At 43.9% G+C, this 25,007-nt stretch overlaps 1 protein-coding gene across 1 annotated transcript in view; it reads left to right on the top strand.

Annotated features, from left to right (window-relative positions):
- SHC3 (SHC adaptor protein 3) overlaps positions 1–25,007 on the top strand; it is a 311,762-nt gene that overhangs the window by 138,638 nt on the left and 148,117 nt on the right. The gene's annotated exons all lie outside the window — the stretch shown is intronic.

Here is a 25,007-nt window from a genome sequence, read left to right as displayed (position 1 = left end):
ATCTTAAACACAGGATTATCCCAGCCCATATTCATAGTTTAATTATCCCCTTGTAAGTCACTTTACAATTCACAGTGACTACATCACATACATTTAAAGGATTCTAATTTATGCATCCCTACCTCCTTAGCAACCTAAACTTAACTAAGAACTCAATAATATTAAGATGAAGGCAGCAGTCCAGCAGTGAGATGAGGGCCTTCCAGTCTTTTATACCAAGTACCACATGTATGACTATCTACCAAATGGTGAGAGGTTGTATGTGTGCATCTAGTGCAAAGAGCTCTTGGCTCCCAGAGAGTGACTCTGTTCTTTGAAGACTAGAGTGGCAGACCTGGAGGAGCTGAAGCAGACAGAGAGATATATAGAGGAAACCCTCAGGGACATAGTAGCCAAATCCCAATTCCAGTCTGGCAGCCTCAATGTTGCCTCAGAGAAGGAAGGTCACCTGGTTGGAGATCATCACTCTGGTGTAGCAGGAATGATCCTGTAGCAAGGGCCTGCTGTCCAGGTGATGCTTTATTCTCTTGCACAGAGGACGAGTCACCCAAGGCTACTGCCCAGAAGGGAAGGTTTAGGTAGTCTGTCATCGGTGATTTGATTATTAGGAGTGTGGATAGCTAGATGGCTGGTGGATGTGAGGATCACTTGGATACTTGTCTACCTGGTGTGAAAGTGGTGTACCTCATGTTTCATCTAGATAGGACTTTAGATTTTGCCGGGGAGGAGTCAGCTGTCATGGCACAGATGGGCACCGATGACATAAGATGGTGTGGGAAGAAGGCTCTGGAAGCCAAATTTATGCTTTTAGGTAGAAAGTTAAAATCCAGAACCCCTCTGAAATGCTCCCTGTTCCACGTGCAGGACCCCAGAGGCAGGCAGAGCTTTAGAGTCCTGTGTAAATGAGATAATGGTGCAAGGAAGAAAGATTTACCTTTGTAAGGAATCTGGCAACCTTTCCGGAAAGAGAGAGTCTTTTCCAACAGGATGAGCTCCACCTTAACCAGGATGGAACCAGGCTGCAGGTGTTAAGCTTTAAAAAGGAGATAGAGCAGTTTTTAAACTAGAACAAAGAGGAAAGTCGACACCCACTCGGCAGCACATGGTTCAGAAGGAAGTATCTTCAAAAAATACTAATGAAACAGGAGAATTAGAGCATCCCTACAGAGAGGTTTCAATAAAAGCAAAAGTAGGGTATGTGCTTATAAAGAACACCCCAAAAAATCAGTTCCTCACTACTGCACTAATACTTTTCCAGGGAGAAGCAGACCTCAGTAGAGATTTTAAATTCAAATGAGATAAAATATCTGAGTCTTGTTCAAATTATTTGTAAACCGATGTGATATGTAAATTGAACACCGGTATATAAAAACAAATAAATAAAAATAAATAAATACATTTGTATTGGGTTATTGGTATTGGTTGTTGGTATATGGGTTATTCGAACAAGCTTTCAACTTATACCAATAATTCCCTCTTACTTCTCATCATAACCTACAAGCAATTCCATCAGTCTCCTTCAGTTTTGAGTTTTCAGCTCAGCGCTTCCAAAGCCGAAATCAACCTATCCAATCGTATAATCCGGGTACCGAGACATTAATTTACCCCAACATGTACATAGATCATCAATCAGGTTAACTACAACCCTACAACAGTCTTTTATTACCTTTCTATTTATTTGTTGCATGTTACTCCCTGGTTACTTGATCCTAGTTCATCTCCCTTGTTCAATGTAATCGCATTCTAACAAACTTGTTTTAATGTTTTAATGTAAACCGAAATGATATGTAACTCTGCTGCATGAATTGCGGTATATAAAAATGTTAAATAAATAAATAAAATAAATTTGTCCGCACAACCTCCCCTTCCCTATCTTTTTCTTATTTTTCTAAAATATTTACTTATTGACAACTCTTATTTTATTTAATTTCTATTTTATATCAAAATTCTAGAGATTTTAAACCAAAACATATCCTTGCCGTTGTCAATCCCCCTGCAATAATGGTAGCTATTTCTGCTCAAACCATTGTAGGGCACTGAATCCACATGATTTACCATATAGATTCAGCCATATAGTTAACTTATGGCACAAATTATTTCAAGAAATCAATTCACTTGGCTGTTACACCGCTGCTTAGAGTTTAATATCACATTTACCTCTGTGGTCATATGCAGTCCGAATATTTTAGAAGCATAAGAAAAAGATAGGAAAGGGGGGAGGTTGTGCCGTGGGGACCAATGGTTAAAGCACATGAGCAGGACTCTGAGAGATACGTTTGAGTTTAAAAATCTGTACTGAGGTCTGTTTCTCCCTGTAAGAGTATTAATGTACTAATGAGGAACTTGTTTTTTTTGGATGTTGATTATATTAAGGTTCCTTTCTTTATAATATATATCTATCAATAAAAACCTCCTGAGTTAGATTCCAAATTATCTCTGTCAACTGATACTCAGGCTGTTAATACAAACAAAAAATATACTTTGTAATGTCTGTATGCCAATGCCAGAAGTCTAAAAAGAAAGATGAGAGAGTTAGAATATATAGCACCAGCCGTTAAGCCCGTAACAACGGGCTACATTTAAAAAAATATTTCAGTTTCAGCCACTCAAAAGAAAACCATCCCCCGCAATATCTCACCGCCCACACCAGATGCAAGAGAAACGACATCCTCGCACTCCCCCCACAGCTCCCTCCTCTCAACCTCCCCACTCCCCACCCCCCCCCTCCTTCCCCCCCTCCCCATCTCCTCCTCCCCTCTCTCCCTCCCCCTCCTTAACCTCTCTTCCCTCCCCCTCCCCTCACTCCCCCCTCTCCTCCCCTCACTCTCTTCTCCCTCCCTCCCCTCACTCTCTCCTCCCTCCCCTCACTCTCTCCTCCCTCCCCTCAGTCACTCCCCCTCTCTCAATCCCCTCCCCTTTCAGCTCATCCACAACCCGCAGACGGAAGATCTCCGGGGGGGGGGGGGGGGTGTCCCTCCCTCCCTTTGCGTGCACTGCCGCCGCCGCCGCTACTGCTTCTCGCCACTACTGCTCCTCGCCGCCACTGCCGCTACGGCTCCTCCCAGCACCATTTTTTTTTCAGGCACGCTCCGCTCTGACCGAACTGCTCGCCCGCGCATGGGCGGTAGAGCTGCTCTCTACTGCGCATTTGCGGGCCGTCGGTCAGAGCCCATTTATAAGGTAGATTGAATGAAGAGGTAGTCATAATTGGCATCTCAGAGACCTGGTGGAAACAGGATAACCAATGGGACAGTTCTATACTAATGAGGATGTTGGGGAGATACCTGTTCCTGAAACAGTTTTCGAGGGTGATGATTCAGATGCCGGTGAACCTGGAGGATGTAATAGGGAAGATTAAAAACTAGAGTACCAAATCTTCTGGAGTAGATGGTTTGCACTCCAGGATTCTGAAAGAACTAAAAAATGAAATTTCAGATCTATTACCAGTTATTTGTAACCCATCATTAAAATTGTCCATTGTACCTGAAGACTGGAGGGTGGCCAATCTAACCCCAATATTTACAAAGGTCTTCAGGGGTGATCCAGGAAACTATAGACTGGTGAGCCTGACTTCAATGCTGGAAAAAATCATGGAAACTATTCTAAAGAACAAAATCACAGAACATATAGAAAAACATGGTTTAATGGGACGCAGCCAGCATGGGTTTATACGAGGGAAAGTCTTGCTTCACAAATCTGCTACATTTTTTGACGGGGTTAATAAACACTTGCATAAAGGTGAGCCAGTTTATTTAGTGTATTTGAATTTTCAAAACGTGTTTGATAAAGTCCCTGATGAGAGACTCCTAAGAAAATTAAAAAGTCAAGGGACAGGAGGCAATGTCCTTTTGTGGACTGCAAACTGGTTAAAAGATAGGAAACAAGGAGTAGGATTAAATGGTTTTCTCAGCGGAGAAAGGTAAATAGTGGAGTGCCTCAGGGATCTGTACTGTGACTGATGTTTTTAATATATTTATAAATGAGCTGGAAAAGGAAATGAGTGAAATAATCATATTTGCAATTGACACAAATTGCAATAAATTGCGATAAATTGCAGGAGGATATTGAGAGACTGGAAGACTGGGCAGCCAAATGGCAGATGAAATTTAATGTGGGCAAGTGCAAGATGCACATAGGGAAAAGTAACTTACACTATAGTTAGATGATGTTAGTTTTCCTGTGCTAATGTGAAACTTATTTAGGCATCTTAATGGACAATAATTTGAAAGCCTTGGCTCAATGTGCAACGGCAGTCAAAAAAGAAACAAACTGTAAAACTGCTGAATATATTCAGTACCTGAATATAATCCACTTTGAGGTGCCGAACAGCAGACCTTAAAACAAATAAATCAAATTATTAGGAAAGGAATGGTGAATAAAATAGGGAATGTCATAATATCTCTGTATTGCTGCATGGTGAGATCACACCTTCAGTACTGTTTGAGTTCTGGTCACCATATGGGAAGAGCTAAAAAATCTGAAAGTGGACAAAGCCATGGGGCTTGATGAGGTTCATCCCAGAATACTGAGGGAACTCAGAGATGAGCTGGCGGGTCCACTGTGTGACCTGTTCGATAGATCCCTGGAAAAGGGTGTAGTGTCTAGTGACTGTAGAAGAGCAGTGATGGTCCCGCTTCACAAGAGTGGGACCAGAGAAGAAGCTGGAAACTACAGGCGAGTTAGCATCACCTCGATGGTGGGAAAATTAATGGAGACGGCTGAAAGAAAGGATAATAACTATCTGCAATCCAGTGGGTTGCTCAATCAGAGGCAGCATGGATTCACCAGGCTAAGGTCCTGTCAGATGAATCTAATTGATTTCTTTGATTGGGTAACTAGAGAACTGGATCAGGGAAGAGCACAATGTAATTTACTTGGATTTTAGTAAAGCTTTTGATATGGTCCCACATAGAAGACACATCAATGAAATGAGAAGTTTGGGAGTAAGCTCCAAGGTGATAGCATGGATTACAAACTGGTTGATGGATAGAAGACAATGGGTGATGGTAAATGGAGCCTATTCTGAAGAGAGAATGGTGTTATGTGGAGTGCCACAGGGATCGGTGTGGGACTGGTTCTGTTCAACATCATTGTGAGCGACATTGTGAAATGGATAGAAGGTAAAGTTTGTCTATTTGTGGATGATACTAAGATCTGCAGCAGAGTGGACATGCTGGAAAGAGTAGAGAGGGTGAGACAGGATTTAAGGAAGCTGGAAGTGTGGTCGAAAATATGGTATTTCAAACCTTCCATGGAGTGGGATTAGATTTGTCCAATTCAAAGGCTTTACAAATTTGGTGTAGATTCTCTTGTATTGGCAAATCTGCTTTGAAACTGGCCACATTTTCCCTCATTCACAAGTTTTCCCAATAAAACTGCAAAACTATAAAACTTCTGTAATAATGGAACTGTATGTGTTGGGGGGTGAAGAGCTGATGTGCACGGAGCAGGAGAGAGACCTTGTGGCGATAGTGTCTAACGACCTGAAGTTGACGAAGCAATGTGACATGGCGATAGCTAAAGCCAGAAGAATGCTAGACTGCATAGAGAGAGGAATATCTAGTAAGAAAAGGGAATTGATAATTCCCTTGTACAGGTCCTTGGTGAGGCCTCACCTGGAGTACTGTGTTCAGTTCTGGAGACTATATCTCAAAAGGGACAGAGACAGGATGGAGGCGGTCCAGACAAGTGTGAGCAAAATGGTGTATGGTCTCTATCGAGTGATTTATGAGGAGAGGTTGAAGAACCTGAATATGTATACCCTGGAAGAGAGGAGGAGCAGGGTGGTATGATACAGATCTTCAGATACTTGAAAGGTTTTAATGATCCATGGTCAACAATAAACCTTTTCCATTGGAAACAATTTAGTAGAACTAGGGGTGACGATTTGAAAATCCAGGGAGGAGACTTAGAACCAATGTCAGGAAATATTTTTTCATGGAGAGGATGATGGATATCTGGAATGCCCTTCCGGAGGAAGTGGTGAAGACTAAAATTGTGAAGGATTTCAAAGGGGCATGGGATAAACACTGTGGATCACTAAGGGCTAGAGGATGGGAATGAATGAAAAGGCTTGGGGGTAACCTGCACAGAGCAGCAGTTACTACCCTTAACAGAAACATGGAGCAACCTGCACAGAGTGGCATTTACTACCGTGGGAAGCTTGCTGGGCAGACTAGATGGATCATTTTGGTCTTTTTCTGCCGTCATTACTATGCTACTATGTTACATATCTCAAAAAAGATATAGTTGCACTGGAGAGTTACAGAAAAGGGAAATCAAAATGATAAAGGTGATGGAATGCTCCTCTATGAAGAAAGGCTAAAGAAGAGATTAGGGCTGTTCTGGTTGGAGAAGAGACAGCTGAGGGGGATATGATTGTGTCTATAAAATCATGAGAGGACTAAAATGGGTAAATGTGGATCAGTTATTTACAAGGACTAGGGGGCACTCCATGAAGTTAGTAAATAGGACATTAAAAACAATCGGAGAAAATTCTGTTTCACTCAACACCGAATTAGACATTGGAGTACATTACCAGAGGATATAGTTAAGGCAATTAGTACAGGTGGATTTAAAAAATGTTTGGACAAGTTCCTGGATGAGAAGTCCATAAACTGCTACTAACCAAATAGACCAAGATGGTAACTTTCAAAGTGGTGCATTTTCATTGGTCCACACCCAGTGTCATTTCTTTTTTATAACATACACTTGTATATGCATGCATTTTATAAAATAGCCTGGCCACACGCACATGTGTACTCAATTTTAATTAGGTGCATACCTGTGCGCACAAATCCCACTTCTATCACGTAAGGGGGGATTTTAATAGGGATGCACGCTGACGCCATTGCCAGTTTTCCCAGTTCATTCCCAGTCACCCAGTTAAGGAATAGGTCTTTCAAACCACCTAGTTGAATAGCCTTTCTTCCCCCCTATTAGCCCCGACCCTTAAAACCCCACTGATCTGCCTAGATTTTTTTGTTTTATTACTTACACATTAGAGGGGAAGGTCGAGTCACTTATTCATGTTGTATGTTTTATATTATTTTGTATTGGTATTGTATTTTATTTATTTTAAAATTGTATGTATGTGAAAAATTTGTAAACTGCTTAGATTGATGATAGATGGTATAGAAAAAAAGAGAAAAGAAATAGAAATAAAATAAATCTATAGCAGAAGTAAAGTTACATGGCAGGGGACCCCAGTGCATTGAATCGCGTGAGTATTTACATACAAATTTGTGGTTAAAATCCCAGAGTGCCCATGTGCTGCCCCTTTTTGAGCAGTTCCGATATGTATGCACAACCACATTTACATGTGTATCCAGGCGGTTTTTAAAATCTGCTCAATGCACGAATCTGACATATTCGTGCATCCCCTAATTTCGGCATGCGTTGAGATTTTAAAATTGGCCTTTTAGGGAATAGCCACTACTAAATGCAGACATCAGTAACATGGTATTTATTTACTCTTTGGGTACCTGCCAGGTAACATGGATCAGTCGCTGTAGGAGGCAGGATGCTGGGCTTGATAGACCCGCGGTCTAACCCAGTATGGCAATTTCTTATGTTATTTTGATGAAACTGCAGGAAGTTTCCAGGGTCATCAAATTAGCTCAATTAACATTTTTGTAAAATTTCATTGTATAGCCATTGTATTTCAAACCTTCCATGGAGTGGGATTAGATTTGTTCAATTCAAAGGCTTTACAGTCTGCAAATTTGGTGTAGATTCTCTTGTATTGGCAAATCTGCTTTGAAACTGGCCACATTTTCCCTCATTCACAAGTTTTCCCAATAAAACTGCAAAACTATAAAACTTCTGTAATAATGGAAGCAGGCTGATATTTGTGTTGTGAATCGGGTGTTTTAGTGTGCCCTTGGGCCTCAGCCCAACCCCAGACGGATCCAGGACCAAACCGAGGGTTGGCGGTGTGTCCCAGGATGGCAGAGACATGGTCTTACCCTCTGCCGGGCCTGCAAGCAACCAGCGCCAACAACATGATGATGTTGGTAGGAGAATGGTCCTCTGACCATTCCGAGCCCTTTCGGACCTGCCGCTTGGATCGGCATGGAGCAGCAGGCTGGCCTGAGGATGAAGACAGACGGAGGCCTTGACACGAAGGACTGACACCAAGGTTGATGCGATGGCATCACAGAAAAGGGTTGAAGCGAAGACATGACACTGAGGCTGTTGAAGACATGACACCAGGACTGTTGAAGACATGACACCAGGGCTGTTGAAGATATGACACCAGGGCTGATGCAACAGCATCAGAGGCAGGACGAGGAACTTGATGAAGTCCAGATGAGACGAGAAGCTGGGCAGGTAGACATTGGCTCTGTCTTTCAGGGTGCCCTACTCAGCCCACCTTCACAGGCCGACCCAATGGGCTGGTCGCGGACCACCCTGTCCCACTACGTGCCCTACACAGCCCAAGGAGGCTGGTGATGGACCATGAGGAGAGCGGGACAAGCGCGGGGAAGAATCCAGCTGAGGCAGAACTTCGACGACGAAGCCAGGTGTCATCTGAAGCACCACAAAGGCTGGCAGGACAAGACGGCTCAGGAGCACAGGACACCAGTCCACTGCCGGCATCTCCCATGATGGCCACCCATCACCCGCAGCTCCACGGCCGGCAGAACAGAAGGCTCCAGAGCAAGAACGAACACCAATGAGGGCTAGAACACCAGGAAGTGAGACATCAGGAGAAGAGACACCAGGACACCTGGATGGGGACCTCAGGCAATCAAGACATGGCATGACGAGAAGATGAGATGAGACGAGGAGCTCCACGAAGAAGATCAAGGACTTGTTGGAGCGCTAGCAGGCAGGAGCCTCCAGGGCTGAAGTCACTCCGAAGCAAGGCCAGGAACAATGACAAGACCAGCCCTTTTATAGGGCTGAACAGGAAATAGTCACAAAGGTGGGCCCAGGGCATATCTGGCCGTGGGCCCTTTAAATATAGAAGAGAGGCGCGGCCGCGCACCTAGAGGGAAGCAGAAAGCTGTGCAGGACCGTGGACAGCAGTCCTGCACCGACGTCAGCATCAGAAACAGCAGGGCTGGGTCTAGAGTTAGGCTGTGACGACGGCAGCGGCTCCAGCCGCTGCAGGAAACCCCGAGGGAGGCTCCAGCCGCTAGGCAAGACTGGGGCTTGTGGCCTCCAGCCCCGGAGGTGGATGGGACGGCGGCGGCGGCTCCGTGCCACATAGGAAGGTCAGAAGTCCGCAGCTTCAGACGCGGTGAAGAGCGACCCGATGGGCGGCCTCTGGGCCGCAGGAGGAAATAGAGTCTGTGGCTCCAGCCGCACGAGAAGGCCCGACCTCAGTGGCATCCGTGCCACGTCGGGCAGCAGAGAATGCAGAAAGGTGAGTGGAGCCTGCTCATGGGGAGACCCGCGGGCAGTGTTCATAACAATTTGCCTTAAAATTCCTTCAAATCTTCCATGATGAAGTGACTCAAAAATACTGCAATTGTGCAAGATACACATTTGCAGTAAGGCAAAAATTGTTAGAAAACAATCATGCATGCTAAAAGATACACACAGGGGGGTAGATTTTCAAAGGGATACGCGCGTACCCCCTGAAAACCTACCCCAAACCCCCCCCTGCGCGCGCCAAGCCTATTTTGCATAGGCTCGGCGGCACGTGCAAGCCCCGGGACGCTCGTAAGTCCTGGGGCTTGCATGGAGGGGTGTGTCGGGGGCGTGTCGGGGGCATGCCGGGAGTGACGCGGCATTTTGGGGGAGTGTCAGGAGTGACGCGACGTTTCGGGGGCGTGTCTGGGGGCGTGTTTTCAGCCCGGGGGCGTTCCGGGGGTGTGACAGCGGCCCCTGGACCAGCCCCCGGACCGGAACATGGAGTGAGCCAGCCGGCCCGGCGCGCGTAAAGTTACGCTTGCTTCCAGCAGGCGTAACTTTTGGGATAGAGGTAGGGGGGAGGTTTAGATAGGGCCGTTGGGGTGGGTTAGGTAGGGGAAGGGAGGGGAAGGTGAGGGGAGGGCGAAGGAAAGTTCCCTCCGAGGCTGCTCCGATTTCGTAGCGGCCTCGGAGGGAACGGAGGCAGGCTGTGTGGCTCGGCGCGCGCAGGCTGCCGATTTTGGGCAGCCTTGCGCGCACCGACCCGGGATTTTAATGGATACGCGTGGTTACGTGCGTATCTATTGAAATCATGCGTACTCTTGTTCGCGCCTGGTGCATGAACAAAAGTACGCGTGTGTGCAGATTTATAAAATCTGCCCCAGGGAGGATAATTTTATAAGTGTGCACATTTGGCTAAAGTCTGCATGTACCTTTTATGCATAGGCTTTATCTAGAATTTTCAAAGCAAACTTATGTGCAGAAGTTCACTTTGAAAGTTTGCAGGTAATTGTTCTATTGTACTTACAGATTAACTTGCACAAAATTGTCTTTTTAGAGAATATAACTTGTGTGGGTAAATTTTCTTCTATCATTTTTAAAAATTTAAATGTATGTGCAGAAGTTCCTGGAACTCTTTTCCTCAGTTTGCATAAAAATACCAGGTTATGTGCATACATTTATGTGCAAGAGCCCCAGGATATTTTCTAACAGCCATATATATGTATAAAACATGATTTTAATTGCGTAAATGGCTTTGAAAATTTAGCCCTAAGGGGTCAGTTCACCCATTTTGAGGCTGGAAAAGAGACTATGGAGAAGAGCTATCTGGGAGGATATGGTGAAAAGCAAGTTTGCTTTCCCTAAACAGAGTGAATTAGCTATGCTGATTGCGTGTGACATCCTCCAGCGGTGTGGCTCGGAACCTTCTCTTATAGCAGAGCTTTTCTGTCTGCCCATGCATGAATGTTCCAGTGCGATTACCTCATAGACATTAGTGTTCAGTTGGTATGAAAGATCATAGACTACTTCTGCCAAAAGTCTCTAGAGACTGCCAGGGAGGTGGGCGAATTCACATGGCTAATTCAGTCTATCTACGGAAAACACCGTTTACGGTAAGGAAACTTGTTTTTTTCCGACGATAAGCGAGTAAATTAGCCGTGCTGACTGGAGAGTCCCAAGCTGAGGGTTGCTGCTGTTCCCAAGGAGATTCATGTAGACTAATCGGTGCTTTTGTTACTGTGATATGCAACCCAATTACTTAGTGGCAGGCTCTAGTTTATTTTCTACTGTCGTTAACACTGCTCTTTCCACTGAACTGTCCAACTCTGAGAGCTTGTCTAGACAATAGTGAGATGTAAAGGTATGAATTGAGGACCATGTTGCAGCCCTGTAGGTATGTCCTTTCGATAGGCCAGACAGGCTGCTGTTGCTCTTATCTGGTGTGCTTTTACTTTTCCAGACAGAGGAATGGAAATTGCGGTATGTCAGTGACGAATACAGTACGTCAACCAATTCGCTAAGGGGCAGAATCATTTATTTATTTATTTATTTATTTATTTATTTATTTATTTATTTATTTATTTATTTATTTACTTCTTTTTAATATACCGATGCTCAAGACCAGGTCTTATCGTACCGGTTTACAATAAACTAAGGGGGGGGGGGGGTAAACCAGTTAACACTGAGAGCGAAAAGTTACATTACAACAGGGAAAGTGGAACAAGGATGTTAGAAAAAAAAGGGATAGATTAACAATTTCTAACTGGAGAGCGGTGCATGTGAGCAGAGAACAGTTGCTTACATGGTAAACTTATATACAATTTAAACAGAGGAGTCAATTGGTCACGTTATATAAGAGCGTAGTTAGCAGGAAACAGTTCCTTTGTGGGGTGGAAAGAGGATGCGACCGTGGGGTGTTGGTCCGTGAGAGTTACCATAAGACTTCTTCAAGGATATGCTTGAGCGAACAGCCATGTTTTTAATTTTTTTCTGAATGTGATATGACAATGTTCCTGGCGGAGATCTGGCGGGAGAGAATTCCAGTGATGCGGACCAGCAGTTGATAGCGCTCGTTTTTCAATGGCGTGGTGTATAGCAGATTTGTTCGGTGGGACCTGGAATGCGTCTCTGTTACGTGTGTATATTACACGTGTAACCCCTAAAACCCGCTCCTGCGTGCGCCAAGCCTATTTTGCATAGGCTCGGCAACGCACGCATATGTCCTGGGGCTTTGAAAAAGGGGCGGGAAGGGGGTAGGGTCAGAGCCTCCAGGCACAGCAGCCATTTGCTGCTGTGCCCAGGATCGCGGGCTGGCTGTCGGCCAGCGCGCGCAATCTACGCCTGCCAAGAGGCAGGTGCATGAGACGTGGAAAAAACACTACTGAAGACTGTCTATGATGATTGAGGCAATTGCGTGGGAACATCCACGTATGGGCAGATGGAAAAGCTCTGCTATAAGAGAAGGTTCTGAGCTGTGCCGCCAGAGGATGTTGCACCCAATCAGCATGGCTAATTCACTCGCTTATCGATGGAAAACATTTAAAATATTCAGACAGTAAAATTTTGGCTGCAGGAATGTAAATAGCAGTGACAGCCTCAGAATGAGAGTATGTTGAGGTATTTTGGAATAACTCAGCTCCAAGCTACAGAATACATTATTGGCCCCATTAAAATATGCATAAGACTCATTGAGGTGCTCACCCAGCACAGGGTTCATTTCATCGTGGCACACCAACATCTTCACAATCATCATCTTCCCTTTCATGTCACCCCACCTCTGGCATCATAACCTTCCCTCTCACTCTTCCCCTTGCTATTATCATTCTCCCTTTCTTTTTCCCCCACTCCTGATACCATAACCTTCTCTTCTCTTCCTTCAACTCCCTAGCACATTCATCTCTTCCTTCTTCCCTCTTCCCCACCAGTCTGGCATCATCTTATTCCTTTTCCTCTCCCTCCATACTCCCTGGTATCATCACCTTCTTTCACTTTACTCTGACATCATCACTTTCTCTTCCCTTCTCTCTCCCCCCCACACCCTGGCATCTTCACTGTCCATCTGCCTCTACGCATTTGGTATCACCATCACCTCCTCTTTCCTCTTCTTTCACCCTTCTGCCATCATCACCACCACTTCCTCTTCCCTTTCTCTTGAAATCAGCTTGTTATCTTCCTTCTCTCTCAGCCTCCCCTCCCTCCACCCACTTGCATTATCACTGCTTTTTCTTCTTTCTCCCTCCTCTCCCTGGCAACATCATCATCACCTTTTCTTCCCTCTCCCCTGGCATCATTGCCACCTTCTCCCTCCACCCACCTGACATCACCACCATTTTCTCATCTCTTCCCTCTCTCTCCACCCTTCTGGCATCATCACCACCTTCTCTTCCATCTTCCTTGGCATCTTCTTCCCTTCTCTCTTCCTCCACTGCTGGAATCATCTTATCCCGCCACCCTCTGGAGACATCCCCACTTTTTTAATTGAGAAGGAAGCAAAAAACATAGGAATGATTTTTATATTTAATACAACGTTGGCAGGAAAGTTTTAACATCAAGCACTCAAGGTCTAAGAAGTAAACATTGTTGCCTCCTCTTCTATGTTTGTCTTGACACATCCAGAAAAATATGAACTTTCAAACTTAGAAAAGTATCAGGGTGAAGCCTAAAAAATAACCTAAGGGTCCAGTCACGATCCAGTTCCAAAGCCAAGGTCACAACCATCATTATAGTTACCGCTTGTTCACTATTGGAAATTTCCAAAATTCCAGAAATATCCAATTTAGATGCTTCCAATAAAAGCATTACTTGAGATCCAGTCAAGACCTCAGAATCCTTCTTAAAAGAGGATAAGTAAAAAGATTTCAACTATGGAGGCATGGATTGATCTGGCATTTTGGGAACTTCAATTCGATATTTTTTAAACTTATCCTTAGTGGAAACATGAGGGACCTTAGGAAAATTTATAAATTGCAAGGTTTTTTCGCAATAAATTTTCCAAATTTTCCACCTTTTTATTTAAGCCTGATTTTCCTTAATTAAATATTCCTTACAATTTTTAATATGTATAATTTCTTTTATAATCCCTTCAAACTGTTGAATAATATTAGCACTCACAGTTTCCAAGGATTGAATCTTGTTCTCATTTTCTTTAATTTTAAACAAAATGGAGTTAATCTGTGGTGATAAAAAGAATTAAGACCCTCTAAGGCATCCCCAAATTGTGTCCAAGGTTAATCGAGATGGCCTTACCAGAAAAAGTTGTTTAGTAGGAGTCATGATGTCTAAAACAGGGATAGAGGAAAAAGAGCTACAGCCCTGCTCCAATTCTTGGCTAGCCTCAGGCGGTGAACCAGCAAACTGTCAGGGGGTGGGGATTCTCCCTCCCATGACCTCCTCTCTCCTCGGTGATGTATTTCCTGCACAGCTCCAAACAGCAACAGCATCATCATTGTGCGCCAGTGCCAGCAATGCCTCTGGGAATCAGGAAGCCGCAGGGTTGGCTGGAGCGAGCCTGTCGATCAGGGAATGGGAGATGGTTGAGCTGGGGAAAGAGACATGTCTAAATTCCTCAGTCCCAATCCCCAATGGCTCCATCCCGATCCTTCTTCTCCACGGGTAACATGAGCATAGATCAGACCAGTAAACGATTGCTCTGGAACGGCTGCAGGGCCAACCCTGTCCTTACCTCGTTGCTTACAGGCAGTATGAGGCATATCGAAAAGTTAATAGAAACAGGAGCTCACGTGACCTGTGGTGTAGTGGCCATCTTGGAACCCCTTTCTGCAGATTATAATGCAAAATTACTATTTATTTGCTGATTTTAATAGATTGAAATATGGCATTTGCAAAAGTTATAGTGACATATGCAAAGGTTTGGACACCCTTCCAGTTGATTCACTAATCCTTTTTTGTTACTAAGGGCCAAAAAATTGATTGATTCATTATATTTTCAATTAGTCAAGTGAAGGTAACTGCATGTTTGAACAAAGAATCTGACCCTTCTAACTTCTCAGGATGTGAGTATTTTCAACAACCATGTGCTCCACTAAGCAGCTGTCTGAACATTTGAAAGTGAAGATTAGGTAATTCACTTTTACAAAGCATGGACAGACAATAAAATAATCTCTAAATGCTTCTAGCTAGTGATTTCAACTGTCAAAAACATTGTTAAGTAATGAAATTTAGCAGTATTTTGTGTTGTAGTGGCATAATGGTTCACTTATCATTTCATCAGTCCAAAGCACTTTGTTCCAAAAAATGTCGGGTATATGAAGGTTTTGTATGCCTACTTTAACTGGAGATGCAGTGGAGCACCTTTCTGGTTGACAGGAAGTCAACCAAGCTCCACCCCAGCTCTGCCCCAGATCCTGTCCCAAGCTCCACCTACCTTTCTACTGCCAGTTTTTTGCTTTATATTTACAGTTAATATCATTCAATCATACATTCATTCTTTGCATAAATCATAGAGTATAATTATTCATTACCAGACCAATAAAATACTTGATGCTAGAAAACCAGACAATGGGAAGGGAGAAAATGATAAAAGTAAAGTAGCATTACTAATAGAAATGTTAATATTAAGTGATGATATTATACTATGCATGGAAAGAAAAGATCATCAAGTACCAAGAGATTCGATCAAAGAAGAGGAAAATGTGGTGTAAAGATTCAGAAACAGTCCTCTTTGATTGGGCACCAATTGCCTGATTAAAAAGAACTTCCAAGCTCACCTCAATATGTTGCTTTTATATATAACACCTTAAGCTTCAGAAAGAAGCTGTCTGGCACAATGCAAATATTAAGAAGAGCACTAGCAGTAAACTTCAGAGATTGAGATCACACCCAGCATACTGTACTCTGGGTTAAGAGAAATTCATTCTTGTCATATGTGCAAGACAAAACCAATTTAATCCTGTACCTCCAGTACAGGTCTGTAGGAACAAAAATTTGTTTTCGTTTTTCAGTTCATTTTAAGGATTTTTTTTTCCCATGAATTTCGGTTCATGGAATGTTTGATTCATTTCATTTGTGCGAAAAAAACAATTCAAACATTAAAAAAAAAAATGGACAAAATAAATGAGAAAGGGGCTTCCCAAGGCCTCCTGCCGCTCACTCCCACCCACCCATAAAAAGGCCAGGGCCAGGATCCCCAGAGCTTCCACCTATCTGGAATGGTGGGGATCCGCAGGCAAGGTGTAAGGCCCAGGCTGAAGCCTCAGCCTTGCATAGGCCAAAGACACAGTAGGTCACCACAACCTCAGCCTTGGCCTAGGCCACAGCCCAGGCTCAGGCCCAGGCCCAAAATCATAGTCTGGCCCAGAGGCCAGGTACCAATGCCTGGGGCTGGCCTGGAGGCCAGATCCCAATGCTCAGACCTCAGCCTCAACTGACTCCATCTGCTGGGGTTGGGTTGAAGTAATTAATTCCAGCGCATTTACCCCAGTGACAGTGCCATTTTCATATGCAGCATTAGCGTACAATTTCGTACATCAAAATGGTGCCATCTGCTGGGTGAATGCACAAGAGTTAATTAACTCCTGCATGACACTAGCAGACAGCGTTAGCTGAAGAAGAAAAAAAGGACGTTGCCATTGGAGCTGCTCTAAGGTTTGGGCTCCAGGTCTGGGCCTGACCCTAGGCTGAGGCCCAGGCATTGGGACCCAGCCTCCAGGCCTGAGTGTCAGGCCTCAATCTCCAGGCTGGTCTGTGGTGTCAGGCCTGTGCCCAGGCTCCAGCCTAGGCTGAGGCCCAGGCATTGGGACCCAGCCTCCAGGCCTGAGTGTCAGGCCTCAATCTCCAGGCCGGTCTGTGGTGTCAGGCCTGTGCCCAGGCTCCAGCCTAGGCTGTGGCCCAGGCATCGAGACCTGGCCTCTTGGCCTGGGCCCAGACCCTGCCCTAGACTGAGGCCCAGGCATCAAGATCCTGCCTCCAGGCTGGGCTCTAGTTTCAGCCCTGGGTCCAGGTTGAGGCCCTGGCATCATGACCTGGCCTCTGGGCTAGGCTGTAGTGTCGGGCATGGACCTGGGCTTTAACCTAGGCTGAGGTCCAGGCATTGGGACCCTGCCTGGCCACTTTCACGGATACCCAATGCATCAGGTAAGGGATTGTTTGGGGAGGGCTTGGGTCTCAGCCTTGGCCGAGACCCCGGCATCATGTTTGGGCCTAGGCCGCAGCCCCTGTTTTGGGCCAAGGCCTATGCCCTAGATGAGGCTCTTGCTTTGCACCTAGGCCTAGGTCAGGGCACCGGCATTGCACTTTGGCACCACGGCCTCTGCTTTGGACCTTGACCTATGCCTTAGGGTGGGCCCTGGCCTTCGACCCCCAATGCATTCATTTAAAATGAATTCAACGAATCAGGTTGGTTTCATTTGTGGGGGCCTTGGTTCATTTCAGAGTCCCCAAATGAAATTAATTGCCCTTATTCATCACGTTTTGCACATCTGCTTTAAAGAAACACACTTCTCTAATCTCCAGTTCTGTAAATGTATACTCTGTGTTTCTATAGACCACCTCTTCCAACACATACACACACGCACACACACACACACACATACACACACACACACCACCCCTAACAAACAGACCGATGGAATAAAACTGGGTGCCCATTTTTTAGCGCAGGCACATTCACCTCTCTTGGACACTCAATGCAATAGGCAAATGAGCCTCTGCGCTAAAAAGGACAATTGTGCGTCCCTACTGCATCCATGGCATCAGGCACCCAGGAAATGTGGCTGTGCGTGGGTTAGGAAAACGGATACTCAATTTTCTGAGCATCCGTTTTCCTAACCCGTGCACAGCCATGGGTTAGGAAAATGGACACTTGTAAACTGAGTTTACCTAACCTGAGCATCGTGAAGACTTTATTTTTATGTTGCTGCTCTCTGTGGTTCCTTCGATTTAATATCGCGATAATATTAAGTCTGAGACACCACAGAAAAGCAGTATTTTTTTGCTTTTCTGTTCAGGTTTTGGGGTGCCTCAAGACCTAACACCAGATTCAGGTTGGCTTTAATTGTTGAGTGTTAACATATGCGTGTCAGGCACATGATTATTTTTTACATCAGGGGTACTAGATAATAGCCTCATCAACATGGCATTTATATGTGATGAGTGCTATTAGCTATGTGCTGGTTTGGACGCCCATTTTGGACACGCTGATCCCCTTACTTCATCAGAGGTTATGGACACACGTCCAGCCGTGGGTTAAATTGTGCACTAGCCTGAGAGCATGATATTGCATTGGCCTGAAAGGGGGCAAAGCAGGATATTTTCCCCTAAAAGGAGAGGTGAGAGAGGCTTTAATATCTAAAGGAACATCTTTCAAGAAATGGAAAAGAGATCCAAATGTAGAAAACAGAAAACAGCATAAGCACTGGCGAGTCAGTAGCAAATCTGCCATACTACATACAGCAGCACTAACTCACAAGACTCCAAAAGCAACAACTCTACCTATGATTAGGCAGCACTACAAATATTACACCAGACTCTAGAACACCACTACACCTCCTGTTGGGAAAATACAATGAACAAGACTGCTGCAGATGCCTACACAGAAACTACATGGTAGCAGAATACCTCACCTTAGTCACACATGCAAAATGACCCTCAACAAATACAAAATAAGTGAACACAAATTAATAACAGAAATATGAAGATAAATACTAGAATGGCATTTCAGTTCAAGTTGCCATTGGACAACTTGATTGTATGCTTATTAGAGGACCCAGCTGTATGTGTATGTAAATCAGCAAATTAAAGACCCTTACTCCTGGAATAAGAGCTTTATCATAACACTGGGACCTTTATTCATGATGGTAGTAATGGGGTGTTTCCTTGGAGCATGAGAAAAGGGCAAGGAGCTCATATCTAGGACCATATAAATACAGAATATGACTACAGACATAGGTTGTAAGGCTCATGTAGTCTGTGGATTGCAACAGCAGATTAACATGTGTTTTTATCCAATGGTTCTGTTAAAAGTACCCTGAGATGGTATGTATTGAAGAGACTAACTGTGAAAAATCACATACTTGGTAAGGTGCCTAGAATGACTAAATTAAATAAAATGGTATGCACAAGGACTTTTTTTTCTCGTCCCCTTTTTTCTGGCAGGTCTGACCCCTGCGAAAAGGGACTTGAAAATCTTTGGGGAGCACCATAAAATACAGAAAATGGAGTAACTCCTATACATCTTGGTGAAAGGACAACAACAGCTCCAAAATGTAGTACAGAGGCAATGGACTCAGCAGCAAGCTCTGTAAGAAAAGTTGGAGCAGCATCAAAACTTCTTCTCCAAACTCACGCAAGCTGTCCACCTTCCTGTGGGACACTGGATGCACCCAGCATTACCCGTAATTATTAAAAATTGGTCCAGAGAATAACCTAGGCACATTTTTCACCAACTCTAATTATGTGGCTCAAATGACAAGCTGGCCAGAGACAATATGACCTGCCTACCTGACAAACCTGTTAATAGATGAAAGTCAGGCCACATATCAGGTCACAAACTTTGATGGAAGGATTGGGTGCCCTGAGGTAAAAAAGGCAATATTAGAGTGGGTGGGAAATGGAGAAGAAACATATCTCCAGATATGAAGATACTCCCAGACCTTCAAAAAGCCACATTTATTATAGTATCATCTGAAGAAGGCTCCCTGGAATGGCTTAAACTAGAGAAAATATCAGTCTAGGACAAAAATATTTCTTCTGGTACAAATTGTAGGAGTTCTACCCTCCCCAGTGCAACAGTAGATCCATTAGTAATCCAAGGTGACTATAAAAATACTATAAAACTATAGCAGAAGCAAACCAACGATCACATAGAATCCATGAGAGAGCTACACTAAATCCTTGACCCTATTATTACTTTCAGCAGTTATGAGCTCTTAGGAGAGGAGGAGCTGTGATCTGTTGGATAGAAGATGAGAAATTGCAGAAGGATCCTGTGAGACTGGGAGACTGGGCATCCAAATGGGAGATAAAATTTAATGTGGACAAGTGCAAAGTAATGCACATAGGGAAAAATAATCCAACTGTAGTTACACAATGTTAGGTTCCATATTAGGAGTCACAACCCAGGGAAATGATCCGGAGTCATCATGGACAATACTTTTAAATCCTCAACTCAGTGTGTGGCAGTGATCAAAAAAGCAAACAGAATGTTAGCAATTATTAGGAAAGGAATGGAGAACAAGTCAAAGAATATCATAATTCATATGTATTGCTCCATAGTGTGACCACACCAAAAGTACTGTGCAAATTCTGGTCATAAATTCTCAAAAAAAGTTACTAGAAAAGATAAAGAAAAAGGAGATGGAACAGTTCCCCTTTGAGGAAAGGCTAAAGAGGTTAGGGCTCTTCAGCTTGGAGAAATAACAGCTGAGGGGAGACATGATAGAAGTCTATAAAATCATGAGTGCAGTGGAGTGGGTACTGCAAATCATTGTTTACTTTTTAAAAAAATAAAAAGACTAGGGCTAACTCTATGAAGTTACTAAGTAACATATTTAAAACAAATTAAAGAAAGTTTTTTTTTTTCACTCAGCACACAATTAAGCTCTGGAATTAATTGCCAAATGATGTGGTAAAGGCAGTTAGACTAGCTGGGTTTAAAAAGGGTTTGAAGAAGTTCTTGGAGGAAAAGTCCATAAAGTGTTATTAACCAGGTAGATTTTGGACAAGCCACTGCTTATTCCTGAGTATAAGCAGCATGGAATCTATCTACTATTTGGGATCCTGCCAGGTATTTGTAATCTGGATTGGCCACTGTTGGAAACAGGATACTGGGTTTCATAGACCCTTGGTCTGACCCAGTATGGTAGAGGTTATGTTCTTCTTTATTAACCCCAGGAAAGGACAGAGGATCTAGGTGTACCAAAAAATATCTTCCCTAGCTTCCACTAGATCTTTTCCCTGGAGAATATTACTTCATTACTAAAACCCTTCAGATGGTTCAAAACACGGCTGCAAGAATATTAACAAACTCCCGGAGAAGAGATCACATATCACCAATTCTCAAAGACTTACATTGGCTGCCAATTCACTACAGAATTATTTATAAGTCCATTATCATTATTTACAAAACCATACATCAACACTCTCAGCTCAACCTTCAAATTCCTCTCAAAATATTTACTTCAAATAGACCAATCAGAGAGTCCTACAAAGAATCCTTACAAATACCACATTCCAAAACTATGCGACACATAACAGCTAGAGACAGGGCTTTCTCCACCGCAGGACCATCACTGTGGAACTCCATCCCACCAGATTTGCGACAGGAACCCTGCCTCCCCACTTTCAGGAAAAGACTCAAAACATGGCTTTTTATGAAAGCATTTCCTGACCTAAACTGAACCTTAATCAGTCTTTGACTAATCACTCTGACTTTACCTTAACATAGAAATTAACTCCACAGCATTAGGGCAATTCGTTATTACCTCAAATGCATTGATATGCATATATGTATCATATGTATCTAGTTAAAAACCCCAGCTTCTTTTCTCTGTTCCAAGTTATTACTACCCTGTTTTATTGTAACTGCAACCCTTAACTTTCACTTGTATATTGTTACTATTACTACTACCTTTTTTAATTTTTGTTATTTATTGTTATTTATGACCTCTTGTTACCTCTTCACTTGTTAATTGTAAACCGACATGATGCGATACCCATCGCGAATGCCGGTATAGAAAAACTTAAAATAAATAAATAAATAAATATTTCCCAGCACTGCGGGCAAGAGAATTCAAATACCAATATGATTATGGTATAGCACTGTACAATAGCCAAGCTAGAATCCTATTGGGAACAAACCCTTTGACTATAGGAGTATTGCCCTGGTTATCCATCCTATCATTGTTGAAAAAGTTTTTCTGGGCTTCAGGGCCTTGTTAGGATCAAGCAGCCCAGACAAAGGATCAACCTTGATGAGATCTCTGTCATGGGAAAATTTCCCCTTAAATATCCGAACCACTTCCCAGCTAACAAGAAGAGTCCCATCCATCATCACCAAGAGAAAATGATGTTTTGTATACTTCCTTGGGAACAATGTTGAGAAAAGGTTATAAAATATGAAAGTAGCAGCAGTAAGGAATTGAGGGCTTGCCTAAAATGTTTGTGGAAAGTACAAATGGATTTGTAATATCTAATCTGTTCCATGTGACTCTTTGTTGCATCCTTTCTGGTGTTTTCTGTTGCATCTTTTTATTGGGTACCTGTGTACTGTGGGTCTAATAGTCTCTAATTACTAATAGATCAAGAGTTTACATGACATGCAGTGTGTGGGTGATTGGATATATGTGGGTATGAGTGGGATGAGAATGCTTAGGATATAGAGTAGGCTGATAGGCAAGAGAAGTGGGTGCATGAGTCAGCAGTTACAGGGGATGAGGAAGATGAAAAGGTATAGGATTAATTACTACTGGAAGAATGAAAAGGGAGAAAGGCCAGTAGGCTGAGAAATTAATATGAGGAAGCTGGAGGGAGAGGAGGTGTGGAAGCAGAAAGGCAATCGGGATCCCCGGGAAGAGATTAATGGGGAGATGAGTGGCAGGAGAAGGGGGCAGCGTGGATATCAGCGAAGGAGGGGAGAAGGGAGTGGGGTGAACATTCAGAGGACCTCCCAGTTGACCCAAAGGCCACAAAAATCACATCAGGCTAGAGGCTGCTCTGCTCATTCTGCCTTTTTACTGCCAAAACACAAAAGATACTTTTCAGAAGAGGAAAACGATATGCTGCAGGAGAAGGTGATTGAATACCACAATGTGCTATATAGCTCAAAGCCATGAATATATCCGGCTATATAATAAACCATTCTTCCCAAAAGAACACCAGAGGCTTGCCCCTTCCACTCTTGAATAATGTAGAAATGTGTTGAACTTGCATCAAGTGCCTTCCAGGTATTGGCGGGCTAGCAAAAGCTTCTACAGGGCATTTGCTTTGCCCCTCTGAATATATTGCATTCTCAGAGTCCATGTATATTCAGGTTTTGCCTGCTGATTTCCCTGCCATATATACTATGACTATTTGAAGTCTACCCCTCTAGCTATCCTGATTGTGGGTGGATGGGTGGGCAGGAAAAACTCGGGTCATCCTGGGTCAGGAAAGGGTTGTTTCTTTGTGCAGCTCATCCTTTATTCAGGTTGCTGTCCTCAAAATGTGCATTCCTTCCCCCTCGTCCATCTATCTGGCTCATAACTCTTCACATATTCATCCTCCTTCCCCTTCTCAATCCTTCCACCCCCACCTCCACGTCCCTTGGAGGGGACTCGCTGTCTGCCCATGTTGTGCCCTGCTCCCTGATAGTAGTAGTCACAAGTATCTTAGTGAATAAATTAAATCAAAGTTTATTTTTATCCCACTTTCCAAAAACAATTTTGGTGTAAAACAAGGAAAAAAACCATAGTATTTGACAATTTATAAAAAGTAATAAAAGGACAACAAAGTAACATAAAAACCACTTCTAATAACAGAATTAAAACATAACAAAATATTAAAAAATCACAAAACAAACATTGACAAAAATATTAAGGTTGATATTGAAAAGCCATTTAGACGGATAACTAAAAGGTATTCGTCTAAATGGCTATCCAACTATATTCAAAGCCATATGCGGCTAAATTCTATCCACATAATGACTTATACGGCGATAATTTAGCTGCATAACAGGCCGATACAGTAAAGTGCGGCCGCGGTTACCCTGCTTCTAACCCGCTTCTAACTCACAATTTGGCTGCGTTAGTCCAACCCGCGATTCACTATCCCTTTTAACTCATCCTTACCGCTTCTTTAAATCAACGGGAAACCCTTTCCGCCCGCGGCATGTATATGAGATATAAACGATCGGATTAGCTATTCCCTCCCATACAGTAACGTGCGCCCCAATTATCGCTTTTTTAACCTGCAGTTTTGCCGCATGTTTAACCTGCTAATTTACCACCTACCCTTACCCCTGTGTTAGTGTGGAGCATCAGGTCAGAGAGACGAAATTTCACGGGCAAACGACCCCCTCACCCCCCCCGGGACAAGAGCCAGGATCGGGCAAACTTTCCTCCAGCCCCAGCTCACCTGCCCTGGTCGCGTCCATGGTGCCGGTCTCCCGTGCGGACGTGCTGACAGCTCCGGAGCAGGAAGGAAAGACCTGTTGTTTCTAAGCATAACCTAAACTCTTGCCTGCCCAACCTAAAATCCAATGCGCCGGAAAAGCATAACCTAAACTCTTGCCTGCCCAACCTAAAATCCAACGCGCCGGGAAAGCCACTCTTCAGAACGTGACTAATCCCATCCCCCAGCCCCCGCTCACCTGCCCTGGCTGCGTCCATGGGTGCCTACCCCTGGGAGGATGGGAGAGAGGACTGGGGCTGCCCCAGAGACCGGCACCCATGGACGCGGCCAGGGCAGGTGAGCGGGGGCTGGGGGATGGGATTAGTCGCGATCTGAAGAGTGGCTTTCCCGGTGCGTTGGATTTTAGGTTTTCTTTTGCTTAAAGTTGGGATCCACTTCCTGGTGCCTGTCATTTCAAATGTCATTTGAAATGACATTTGAAATGACAGGTACCAGCGCACCCAGGATACTGTATATGCGCTGTATAGCGCCTATACCGTAAAATGGATTGCGCTTCATGGACGTGCGTTGGACGCGGCTTACATTTGCATGCCATTTAAATACAGTATCGAGCGGTATGTGATCCAGACTGTGCGTGTGGCAAACGTGGGTGTGCCCGGCACTAACGCACCTCTTTCTACTGCACCTTACTGTATCGGCCTGTAAGTTAGGGATGTTACAGGGACAGGTTGGAGGCATTTCCGGGTGGAGCAGAGTTATCTGCATAAGTTATGCAGCTAACTCCAATATGTGGCTAACTTTGGTCTTGCCATAGGGCAGTCCTAAAGTTGGCTGGATATACTTATCCAGCTAACTTTAAGATAGCTGGGGATATTCAGCGGTGTGGCTGCATCTCTGAATATCCCCATTAAGTTAACCAGATAGCTAGATCCAGCTAACTTAGCTGCTCTGGGGCTGAATATCAGCCCCTTCATTTTTTAAAATTTATATTCCACCTTTTGTAACACTTTAAAACAGATTACATTCAGGTACTGTAGGTATTTTCATATTCCCAGAGAGCTTACAATCTAAGGGGGTCA

Source organism: Rhinatrema bivittatum, chromosome 1, assembly GCF_901001135.1.
Source record: "Rhinatrema bivittatum chromosome 1, aRhiBiv1.1, whole genome shotgun sequence".
Taxonomy (NCBI): domain Eukaryota; kingdom Metazoa; phylum Chordata; class Amphibia; order Gymnophiona; family Rhinatrematidae; genus Rhinatrema; species Rhinatrema bivittatum.
This window is presented reverse-complemented; position numbering and strand designations above follow the sequence as displayed.